At 47.6% G+C, this 12,308-nt stretch overlaps 1 protein-coding gene across 1 annotated transcript in view; it reads right to left on the bottom strand.

Annotated features, from left to right (window-relative positions):
- MECP2 (methyl-CpG binding protein 2) overlaps nt 1-12,037 on the bottom strand; it is a 62,063-nt gene extending 50,026 nt beyond the window's left edge. The window contains exon 1 of the mRNA XM_029067964.2: nt 11,801-12,037. The gene's annotated coding sequence lies outside the window, so the exon portion shown is untranslated. The remainder of the gene's footprint in view (nt 1-11,800) is intronic.
- Nucleotides 12,038-12,308: the final 271 nt, after the last annotated feature.

Below are 12,308 nucleotides of genomic sequence, written 5' to 3'. Positions count from 1 at the left end.
TTAACAAAAACCAACGTTATTATTATTCTGGGGGCGCAACTCTTCCCATGGAGGCAGCCAAAACGAATGAGCAGTCAGTCCAAAGAAGGCAAAGAACGGATGCCCAGATGAACGAAATTCGAAATCCGGGTCCTCCCCACGACCTCTTAATGTCTGTGCTCTGTCTCCACCTGCTGGGACACCGAAGGAAACCTAGAGGATCACCGGGCGAGTGTGAACACGGGACAGCGAAAAGACGGAAAGAAGCCTTCCGTGCCGAGAAACGTAGGAGACATTGACCAGAAGCAACGTCCATTACGAACACCCCTGGCCTTTTTTGAGGTTTCATAATAGATGCCATTAAGTTTTGTGAAAGATCCCTGTTCATCTTTCTGTCTTGGGGCAGGGCCGACTTAATCTCCTCCAGGCAAAGCACCCCCCAGCCAGACAAGTGGCACGGCCGAGCGGAAAGGGGACGGGGACGGGGGTCAGGAGGCGGGACTCTAATCCCGGTTCCTGTGTGCTTGCCGTGTGACCTTGGGCGAGTCACTTGAATACTCTGGGCTTCAGTTGCCTTTTTGTTTTTTTAAATGGCATTTGTCAGGTGCTTATTATTGCCAAGCAATCTACTAAGCACTGGGGTAGACTCAAGCTGATCAGGTAGGAAACAGTTCCCGTCCCTCACGGGGCTCACGGTCCTAATCCCCATTTTACAGATGAGGCGACTGAAGCTGAAAGTGAAGTAAAGTGACTTGCCCAAGGTCACACAGCGGAAACGTGACAGCGCTGGGATTAGAACCCAGGTTCCAGGCCCTCGTTCTATCCGCTGGACCACACTGCTACTCTGATTTATAAAACGGGATTCAATCCCTGTTCTTCCTCCCCATCAGACCCAAGTGGGACAGAGGCCATGTCCGCTCTGACCGCATCCACACCGGGGCTTGGCACGGTACCTGGCGTGCAGTAAGTGCTTACCAAACGCCACGGTTATTATCGTCGTCGTCGTTCTTCTTCTTATTTTTCCTCTTGGGCTCCCGGGCTGGATTCTAAAACAAACAGATGCTGGAGTAGCTTGCTGGGGAATCCGACCATCTGAAGACTCATCCTTGATGAAACAACATCTTTCAGAAGCTACAGTTCGTTCCGACAGACCCTGCCTAGACCTGGATAGAGTCGACCCATTTTATAAATGCCTAATATTCAACAACTAGGCTTATTGGTTAAATTTTATCCAATCAATCAATCAATAGAATTTGAGTGCCCTCTGTGTACCAGAGCATTGTACTAGGCACTTGAGAAAATATGCTACAACAATAGACACACTGAATTAATAATACTGATATGTCTTAAGCGCTTACTATGTGCCTAGCACTGTTCCAAGATATGATCACTATACTTGAGGAGCTTATGTTCAGGCCCTCAAAAAGAATAAAAGAAAATAATATGGATATGGACCCGAGGACGTTGGGGTCTGAGAACAAAAGAGTTTAGGTGGTGTGGAAACAGCAGTTGGGTGGCGGGGGAGAAGATGAGAAATTAATCATGGGGGGGGGGGGGCTTCCTGGAGGACATGTGATTTCAGAAGGACTTGGAAGATGGGGAGAGGGGAGTTCTGCCGGATGTGACAGAGAGGGAGAGATATCGGAACAGGAGAGAGGATGAGAGCAAGAGGCTGGTGGCGGGACGGACCGGAATAAGGTCCAGTGAGTAGGAGAGGACAAAACACACAGTAAGAGGAACATAAGGATCACCAACAACCTAATGTTCCTTTTTTTTTTTTAATGGTGTTACGCATTTTCTGTGCGCCAGCCACCGTGCTAAGCGCTGGGGTAGGTATGAGTTACATCAGGTTGGACGCAGTCCACGTCCCACAGGGGGCTTACAGTCTTCATTTTACAGATGAGGTAACTGAGGCACAGAGAAGTGAATTGACTTGCCCAAGGTCACAGAGCAGACAAGTGATTAGACTGTGAACCCATCATTGGGCAAGGATGGTTTCTACTTGTTGCTGAATTGTACATTCCAAGCGTTCAGTAAAGTGCTCTGCACATAGTAAGCATTCAATAAATACTATTGAATGAATGAAAGTGGCAAAGCTGGGATTAGAACCCAGGTCCTTCTGCCTCCCAGGCCTGGGCTCGCTCGATACACTAGGCCACGCTGCTTATCCTCATTTAGTCAATGCTATTAAGTTCTTAATGTGTGCACAGCAGCACTGTACTAAGCGCTTGGGGGAGTACAACACAACAGAGTTAGTAGACACGATCCCTGCCTACCAGGAGTTTACAGTTTAGAGCGCAACATTTGGGGTGGCTCCACCATAAATAAGAAAACAATCAAGACCCCCACAAATGACTCTGAAGAAATTCTTTGTGATTTTTTTCATGCTGGGTCCAATAATTCAAGTCACAGTTGCACTTCCAATTTGAAGGCTCGTCTTCATATGAAAAAAAGAATGCTGAAACACTCCCACTGTTTCCAGTTTTTACATGTATATATATTTTCAGTAATCTAAAAAGTTACTCTTGAAAATTAATCTGTTAGGTTTCAGTTATTTGGGTATCTTAGGAAAAAGGAAAATTTCTACTTTCTCATTTTGAAAGGATATATATATATATGTATATACACATATATACATATATATATATATATATGTATGAATGAAAGATCTCAGTTTAAAACGCCTAAACATTTTTATCGTGTGTCCAAACATACAGCTAGAAAACAGCTGCCAGTGTGCATTCTGATAATATGTTTCTTGGGGGAAAAGAGGAGGGGGGGAAGGCCACGCTAATATTCCATTCACTTATCCAAGTGGATTTTTAAAAATACACCGTTGACTAATCCGAACGCTAAAACCTTTCAAGATGATTACGAGATCGATTTATGTTTATAACATGACAGAAAAATAGAAACGTCACCTGTAAATGAAAGCTCCCCGAAGGGACGGAAAACATCCTTTGTTTTATGGGGAAAATATGGATGGATCTAAGAAGCTTTTCACAGCAGAAAGGGGTGGGGGGGAGTGGGGGGCCCTTTACGGGCCTGTCATTCGCTAATGTGTAGCTTCGCCGGGGAATGTGAAGACGGAAATATTGCTACATTCTCCAGATGCCTGGTCTCTGAGGCAATAAAATGCGAGCCGAGCTTTAGGAATCGTAACCGGCGCCTTTTAATCTCCATGAGCAGGTGGTCTCGAAAGCCGCCATTTCAGAGCTGCCGCTAGATGTTCTGCACTGAGATTCGGCAAAGGGAACGCTCTGTTCCTACCTAGAGATCCCTCTTTGCCGTGCGAGCCCGTCCAACCCATTTGGCCCGGACCATGCAGGCGGGTCCCCTCCTGCCATTTGGAAATCGGCCCCTCCCAGCCATCCTCATCCGAAGCTGAGCAATCGTTATTCCCGGATCGTTCCGGAGAGGGGACTTGTCCACAGACCAGCTTCCTCCAAAACGAATCCCTCCAAAGCGAACGCAAAACCTAAACCGTAAATTCTTATGCTTTGGTCTGTCTCACAGTTCCTGACGTTTTCGTGGATTACTGACTGATACCCAGGCAAGTCTGTGACTACAGTTTGACTTACGAGGCGCTTTAAGCGATCGTTGTTCGTGTGCGGTTTTAAATTGGTGGATCCGCAGGCCCGGTGAAATATGAAACAGTGGGAAAGAAAATCTTCTTTGAGTATTCATCTGGCACTAATGGAAAATGATTTGCAATGAGCATAAAAACATTTCAGAAATGGAGTGTTATGGTTACCTTAACAAATGAATACATATTCATTTGTACACAGACAATCGCTCTCCCCACCTTCGAAGCCTTATTAAAAGCACATCTTCTCCAAGAGACCTTCCCTGACTAAGCCCTCATTTCCTCTTCCTCCATTCCCTTCTGCGTCACCCCGATTTACTCCCTTTATTCACCCCTCCCTCGGCCCCACGGCACTCTGTATATATTCATAATTTATTTACTTATATTTTTGTCTCTTTCCCCATCTAGACTGTAAGCTTGTCAAGGGCAGGGAATGAGTCCCAAGCACTCAGTACAGTAGGCGCTCAATAAATACAATCGACTGACTGAACGAAGCACATCAGGATCTCCTATAAGCCGCCCTCACGCAACGCAACCCCCTCCTGCGTGAGCCAGGCCGCCTAGGCCCTCACAGTTTCACCTCCTTAGGTGGAAGACGAGAAGCAGCGTGGCTCAGTGGAAAGAGCACAGGCTTGGGAGTCAGAGGTCATGGTTTCGAATCCCGGCTCTGCCACTTGTCAGCTGTGTGACTGTGGGCAAGTCACTTTACTTCTCTGGGCCTCAGTGACCTCATCTGTAAAATGGGGATGAAGACTGTGAGCCTCACGTGGGACAACCTGAATCCCCTGTATCTACCTCAGGGGTTAGAACAGTGCTCTGCACATAGTACGCGCTTAACAAATACCAACATTATTACTATCTTTTTCTGAATAAGTGCCCTGCAAATTTCTTTTATAAGTAATGCACAGTTAATCTATCGAACAACGGCCTCTCCCGAGGAATGTGCCTAGAGTACTAGAAGAACCCCCTTTGGATCTGCTGGTTTCTCAGGTGTTCCTTTTGATCCACTGGACTCTTAAACCTTTGAGCTGCTTTTCATTCCTACGACCAAGACGGTAAGTCCTTACCAGGAAATCAATTAAAAAAAAAATGGCATCTGTTAAGCACTCACTATGAGTCAGACACTGTTCTAAGTGCTGGGGTAGATAAGAGGTAATAGGGTCGGACACGGTCCACGTCCCACATGGGGCTCACGGTCTTAATCTGCGAGGTAAGTGAGACACAGAGAAGTGAAGTAACTTGCTCAAGGTCACACAGCGGACAAATGATGGAGCCGGCATTAGAACCTAGGTCCTTCTGATTCTGATTCTATCTACTAGGCTACGCTGTTTCTCTGAATTGATTTTTGAGACCACCTTAAGCCTCATATTGAATTGAGTCAATTTTCACTCTCATACCACTTTTCGCTGAGCCCTTTGTGGCCATGGGGGAAAAGGTCATCTTGGAAGCACGGAAAGAGAGCCGGTATCAACCCTAGAACCGCACTGGCTGCGGAAGAACTCTCCTCTTCCGATGTTATTCCAACCGAGTAGCCTCACTAAAGTTCTTGGTGCCCAGTGGGGCCCCAGATTCTACTATACTTTTGATGAACAGGGGAGGGAGGTTGGGGAGTGTTCCACTTTTAGGAAATGATTTGGAACCAGAACTGGCAACTTACGTTGGCTAGGCAAAGGGGACAGGGATTGATCCGTGGGTCGCTGTGGGGGACCTGCCGGGGCTCAGTAGAGTCGATCCACCAAATCAATTGCATTTACTGAGTGCTTACCATGTGCGGAGCACTGTTTTGAGCATTTGGGAGAGTACAATATAACAAAGTTGGTAGACACGGTCCCTGGCCCCAGCGAGCTAACAGCCTGGAGGGGGGCAGGCATTAATATAAATCAAAGAATTCCAAATTTGGACATAAGAATAATAATAATGATGTTGGTATTTGTTAAGTGCTTACTATGTGCAGAGCACTGTTCTAAGCGCTGGGGTAGATACAGGGCAATCAGGTTGTCCCACATGAGGCTCACAGTTAATCCCCATTTTACAGATGAGGTAACTGAGGCCCAGAGAAGTGAAGTGACTTGCCCACAGTCACACAGCTGACAAGTGGCAGAGCCGGCATTCGAACCCATGACCACCGACTCCCAAGTCCGGGCTCTTTCCACTGAGCCACGCTGCTTCTCTGACGTAAGACCTTGGGCAAGTCACTTGACTTCTCTGTGCCTCATTTACCCCATCTATAGGATGGAGATTAAGCCCGTGAGCCCCGTGTGGGACACGCATTGGGTCCGACCTGATTTGCTTCTATCTACCCCAGCGTTTAGAACGGCGTCCGGTACAGAGTCAGTGCTTAACAATTACCATAAAAAAGACATTTAAAAGATGAATGAAGGTCTTCTTACACCTAAACCCAGAACCAATCTCAACCACCGAAACAACCTACCTCATATACTCTGTAACTTCCTCCTAGCTCCAATTTAAGGATCTGTCTGCCCGTCTAGAAAGCTCCTCCGGGGTAGGGATCATGGCCACTAATTCTACTGTAGTCTCCCCAGGATTTAGCACAGTACTTTGCACCCAGTGGGCACTCAGTGCCTGCTACTGATTAATTGATTTCTTCCCCCAAACGCCCCAGTTACTTAAGATGACTAATTTCTAAAACTACTTATGCACAATTAATTCCATTCAATACCACATTAGTTACATGAAACTGGACAAAGTTGGCTGCTGGCCAAGCCATTTATGTAGGTATAAGAAGTACAGATGAATGATTCTTCCTGGCGTTTATTTTTTTCACCCATTTATTTGAGACACCAAGGTTCTCGAAGGTTTTCACGCCGACATCGTCCCCTCGTCCCGGTGGATGGACTGAACGCCGGAACGCCGAAACGCCGGCCGCCCTGTTCAAAAATCGGAAAGTTCCTAGCTGATTCCATGGAAAGTTATGAGCAACCCGACCGATTATTAATAAACCGAACTAAAGGAAAGAAAACTGGTAACTGGAATGATCTGTAAGGGTTTTTTTTTTCCTTGGGTTTTTTTTATGGTATTTGCTAAGCATTTACTACGCGTCAAATACCATTCTAAGCACCGGGGTTGGGCAAATTAATTAGGTTGGACCCAGTCCCTATCCCACATGGGGCTCACAGTCTAAGTACCAATCAGTTGTATTTACTGAGTGCAGAGCACTCTTCTAAGCACTCGGGAGAGTACAATATATCAGAGTTGGTAGAACGTTCCCTGCTCACTACGGGCTTACAGACTAGATGGGGAGAAAGACATTAATACAAATAAATGAACTAGAGAAGCAGCATGGCGTAGTGGATAGAACACGGGCCTGGGAGTCAGAGAGTCATGAGTCTAATCTCGGCTCCACCACTTGTCTGCTGTGTGATCTTGGGCAAGTCACTTCACTTCTCTGGGCTTCAGTTACCTCATCTGTAAAATGGGGATTGAGACTGTGAGCCCCATTTAGGACATGGACTGTGTCCAACTTGATTTGCTTGTATCCACCCCAGTGCTTAGTACAGTGTCTGACACATAGTAAGCGCTTAACAAAATACCATCATTGTTACATAAGTGCTACGGGGCCAAAATAGGAGGGTGAACAGGAAACCTCTGGCGCAAAGTTAAGTGACTTGCCCAAGGTCACACAGCATGCAACTGGTAGAGCCAGAATTAGAACACAGGTCCTCTGACTCCTAAGCCCATGCTCTTTCCACTAGGCCACACTCCTTCTCCTAGCTTTTCCTGCAGGGAAATAGCATGGCCTAATGGAAACAACACGGATCTGGGAGTCAGAGAACCTGGGTTCTAATTCTGGCCCTGCCACTTGTCTGCTGTGTGATCTTAGGCAAATCACTTCACTTCTCTGGGCCTCAGTTACCTCATTTGGAAAATGGGGAATAAGCCAAGTGAGCCCCATTTGGGACATGCACTGTGTCCATTCTGATCGGCTTGTATTTACCCTAGCACTTAGTACAGTATTCGGGACAAGATAAGCGCTTAACAAATATCATTTTTTTTAAAAAATGCACTTAGAGTCTAGAGGAGTACCTAACAAGCAAGGGACATATTTCCTGCCCATAGGGAGCTTACACTTGAGTGAGGGAGACCGACACGAAAGAATTGGACAAATTTAAATCCGTCTGCCGAGGATGAGCATAAGTACATAAAGGCTAGAGATGGCACATGGCTTTATTTAAGTTGAGATATTGGGAATGACCCGGGGAAGGAATGCTGGAAGAGGTCGGCTTTCAGGATATTGGAGCAGCAGCATGGCCTAGTGGAAAGAGCACAGGCCTGGGAGTCGGAGGGCCTGGGTTTTAATTCCGCCTCTGCCACCTATCTCTGTATGACCTTGGGCAAATTACTTCACCTCTCTGGGCCTCTGTTACCTCATCTGGAAAAGGGGGGTGAAGACTCTGAGCCCTTTGTGGGACAAGGACTCTGTCCGACTGGACTATCTTGTATCTATTCTGGCGTTTAGTACGGTGTCTGGCACATAAAATACTTTACTTTCAAATAGTTTTAAAAAAAATGAGTAAAGGATCTGGAATATGGCAGGGGACATAATATGACAGGAAGCCTGTCCGATTTGGGGACAGAAGGAGCCCCGAGCCCGGTGACACGAGCGAGGGGTCAGATGTGGGTGAGACGAGAGAGAGGTATGGTTAGTTGTGCTCAGTGGGAACTGGAGAATTGAGAGCCTGGCCCGCTTAGGACCCCTAAACTTGTCAAAATTAGCCTGCAGCAGGGCCCTTCAAATGCCTGTCGAGTAGAAAGAGGCGCATCAGTCAATCAACAGCATATCTTTGGGCACTTTACTGTGTTGCAGAGCACTGTACTGAACGTTTGGGAGAGGACCACAGAGTTAGGGGACATAATCCCTTCCCTCAAGGAGCTGATGATCCTGGGAGATCCTGGGAGAGGCAGACACTGAAGTGATTTACAGACAGGAGGAAAAAGGACAAAGGGGCTGAATCCAAGAGTTAGGGCTTAAATTCTAGGGTAGGTGGGATACAGAGCCCGGGCCTGGGAGTCAAGGTCATGAGTTCTAATCCCAGATCTGCTGTGACTTGTCTGCTGTGTGGCCTTGGGCAAGTCACTTCACTTCTCTGAGCCTCAATTACCTCATCTGTAAAATGAGGATTAACGCAGGACAGGGACTGCGTCTAACGTGATTTGCTTTTTCCCACCCGAGCTTAGTACAGTGCCTGGCACAGAGTAAGCACTTAAGAAAAAACATTTTATTTACTACAAGGGCCATCGTGGGGGTGGGGTTTAGGGGGTGAAGAAGGACCGAAGTGGCAGTTGTGGAGGAATGTGACCCGCAGAGATTCGAAGTTAACCAGGGAATTTATGGGAAGGGCGGCATTTACAGCCCCCTCCAAACACTGAGCCACTACAGAGTGACACAAAGCGGTGTGGCCTAGTGGATAGAGCACAGGCCTGGGAGTCTGAGGACCTGGGTTCCCATTCCAACTCCACCACATGCCTACTGTGTGACCTTGGGCAAATCACTTTGGTGCCACCATTTCCTCATCTCTAAAATCAGGATTAAATACCTGTTCATCCTTCCCCTTAGACTGGGAACCCCACGTGGGACAGGGATTGAATCCAACTATCTTGTAACTTCTTCAGCATTTCATCCAGGGCTTGGCACATAGTAAGCGTTCAATAAATCGTGGAAGATTAAAACCATCTAATTTATCTTGCATCGCCTCCCATGCTTAGTCCAGTGCTTGGCACAAAGAAAGTATTCAACAAATACCATTATTCAGATTGAGAAGCGGCATGGCCTAGTTGAAAGAGCCCAGGCCTGGGAGTCAGAGGACCTGGGTTCTTATCCCGGCTCTGCCGCTTCTCTGCTCTGTGACCTTCGGCAAGTCACTTTATTTCTCTGAGCCTCAGTTACCTCATCTGTAAAATGAGGATTAAATCTTACTCCCTCCAATTTAGACAACAAGCCCCATGCTGGGAGACCCTGAGCAAGTCACTTCACTTCTCTGTGCCTCAGTTCCCTCATCTGTCAAATGGGGAATGGCACTGAAAGCCCCACATGGGACAGGAACTGTGTCCAATCCGGTTTGCTCGTATCTACCCTGGTGCTTAATACAGTGCTTGGCACATAGTAAGCACTTAACAAATACCACAATTATCATCATGTGGGACGGGGACTGTATCCAACCCGATTAACTTGTATCTACCCCAGATCAATGTTTGGCACATGGTGTTTAACAAGTATCATTATCATTAAACCAATCTGTGTTGCATCTCTCCCGGCACTGAGTCCATAAGAAAGTGTTCAAATAAATACCAGTATTAAGATTAAAACAATCTGAATATGTTCTTTCTCCTCCAGGGGTTAGTCCTGTCCCTGGCACACAGTCGGCGTTCAACAAATATCATTATTACTATTAAAATAATCTGATTATTTTGTCCCTCCCCCAGGCGCTTAGTCCAGTTCTCAGCCCACAGTAAGCATTTTTAAAAATACCACAATTATTAAAACCTTTCCCTCTCCCATCTTAAACAGGGTCTAGCGCTTCCGGGACAGAACAGCATGTCCTAGAACATACTGTGGCAGGTGCCGGCAATCTTGCTTCTTTCATATCCTCCCCGCTGTTTTGGGCTCCTGCTTCTTCCCCTCTAAATAAAACCCGTAAGTCATTTCTTTCTGGGAAGTCGGGCGGATAATCTGAACCCGGCTCAGACCCTTCCTCAACCCCATCCGGCTCCCGCTGCTTCTCAACCCTGGAGAAGCAGCGTGGCCTAGCGGCTAGAGCCTGGGCCTGGGAGTCAGAAAGACCTGGGTTCTAATCCCGGCTCTGCTGCTTGTCTGCTGTGTGGCCTCGGACAGGTCACTTCACTTTTCTGTGCCCCAGGGACCTCATCTGGAAAATGGGGATTGAGACTGTGAGCCCCCGTCCCATGTGAGACAGGGACTGTGTCCAACCAGATTAGCTTGTATCTACCCCCAGCGCTCAGCACAGTGACCGGCACATAAGTGCTTAAAAAAAAAAATCCAGCCAGTGGGCCAGACTGACTGGAGCCTGTACAGCAGTCTTCTCCCTCCCGTAGTTTGTTGTGCTTGATAATAATGTTGGCATTTGTTAAGCGCTTACTATGTGCCAAATTGTACATTCCAAGCGTTTAGTACAGTGCTCTGCACATAGTAAGCGCTCAATAAATACTATTGAATGAATGCAAAGCACTGTTCTAAGCACTGGGAAGGATACCAGGTGATCAGGTTGTCCCATGTGGGGCTTACAGTCTTAATCCCCATTTTACAGATGAGGAAACAGAGGCACAGAGAAGTTAAGTCACTTGCCCTAGTCACACAGCTGACAATACGGAAGACCCCCCTGCCTGCCTCTCAGCACCGCACAGGTACTTCTGGTCATTTGGAAAGAAGGAACCTTATTAATATTTTGGTCTATTAAGCCGCCGGTGGCTCCTGGACCAGAAAGCGGCACCATTACAGAGCAAGAATGAACCTCCAATCCGGGATTCTCTTTCAGCTCAGGTAAGACACTCGATCCCTTTGCCTCGACGCCTCCATTTCCCCCCCGTTAAATTCTGTTAACTCTTCTTCCGAGGTGCCTGGAAGAATTATTAAATACCCATCGAATACCTGAAATGGGAAACACTCCAATCCCGCACAGGACGAATTCCCTGCACTGAATTTCAAGTTAAAGGGATTAGTTTAAATGACTTCCAATAAACTGATGAGTGGAACCATACAATTTGAGAAGGTTCTCCCTTATCTGGGCCCTTTTCTCCTCTCAGGTGCTGGTCTTCGGTCAGCCTCGGTCCCTCGGATAGTGACTTTTTCTTACTGAGGAGCAGCTACGTAAAAAATGGATGACATCCCCAACCATTTTCTCCTCCACCTTCGCGGCAATACCAACAACTGTGTGCAGCAGGAGCTAAGCCTCCCGAGGGATGCCCTTTCTCGCGGTGCCACAGATTCCAGGGGTGCTCAGTAAATAGGGCCTTCGGAAGCCTCGGTTCCCACTGGGGGAAGGTTACAGAGAGCAGGGAATCAGCACCGTGACCGCGCGACCTGTGTGTTTACAGACTAGCTGGCACCCCCACTCTCCAACGTGAACTTCGGAGTGAAGTGTAGCTCCCCCAGATTCCTCTGTGGTTTCCGCTGGGAAGGGGGCTGTGAACATTCCAGGAATTTGTGGCAGGCAGCAGGCGGGCTGTGCCTCGTGACCCTAATTAAAACGGAAAGCTCACCTGGGAAGCCCGCTAAACAGATGCCTGGGGCCTGGGGCTTGAGTCCACTGAGGGAGGAAATGGGCACTCCTGCTCCCTCCATCCAAAGTCCCATCCTCCACCTCTCCCCGCTTTGAGGAGAGGGAGCATCGTTCGGTGGTATTTCTCGTGTGCTTCCTGGGTGCTGGACACTGTACTTGGGAAAGGACAATACGATAAGAATTGGCAGACACGATCCCGGCCCACAGGGAGCTTCCAGCAACGCGGAGTGGAGAAAGCCTGGGCGTCAGCAGGCCAAGGGTTCCAATCCCAACTCCGCCACTTGTCTAAGTCACTTGACCTCTCTGGGCCTCAGTTCCCTCATCTGGAAAATGGGGATTGAGACTGTGATCCCACTTGGGACAGGGACTGTGTCCCACTCGATTTGCTTGTTGTGTCCTACCCAGTGCTAAGTACAGTGCCTGGCACATAGTAAGCGCTTAACAAATACCACAATTATCATTAGTATAGGGCCTTCTAATAATTCTAA

Source organism: Ornithorhynchus anatinus, chromosome 6, assembly GCF_004115215.2.
Source record: "Ornithorhynchus anatinus isolate Pmale09 chromosome 6, mOrnAna1.pri.v4, whole genome shotgun sequence".
Lineage (NCBI taxonomy): Eukaryota > Metazoa > Chordata > Mammalia > Monotremata > Ornithorhynchidae > Ornithorhynchus > Ornithorhynchus anatinus.
Note: the sequence above shows the minus strand (reverse complement) of the source record. Positions and strands in the feature narration are given on the sequence as shown.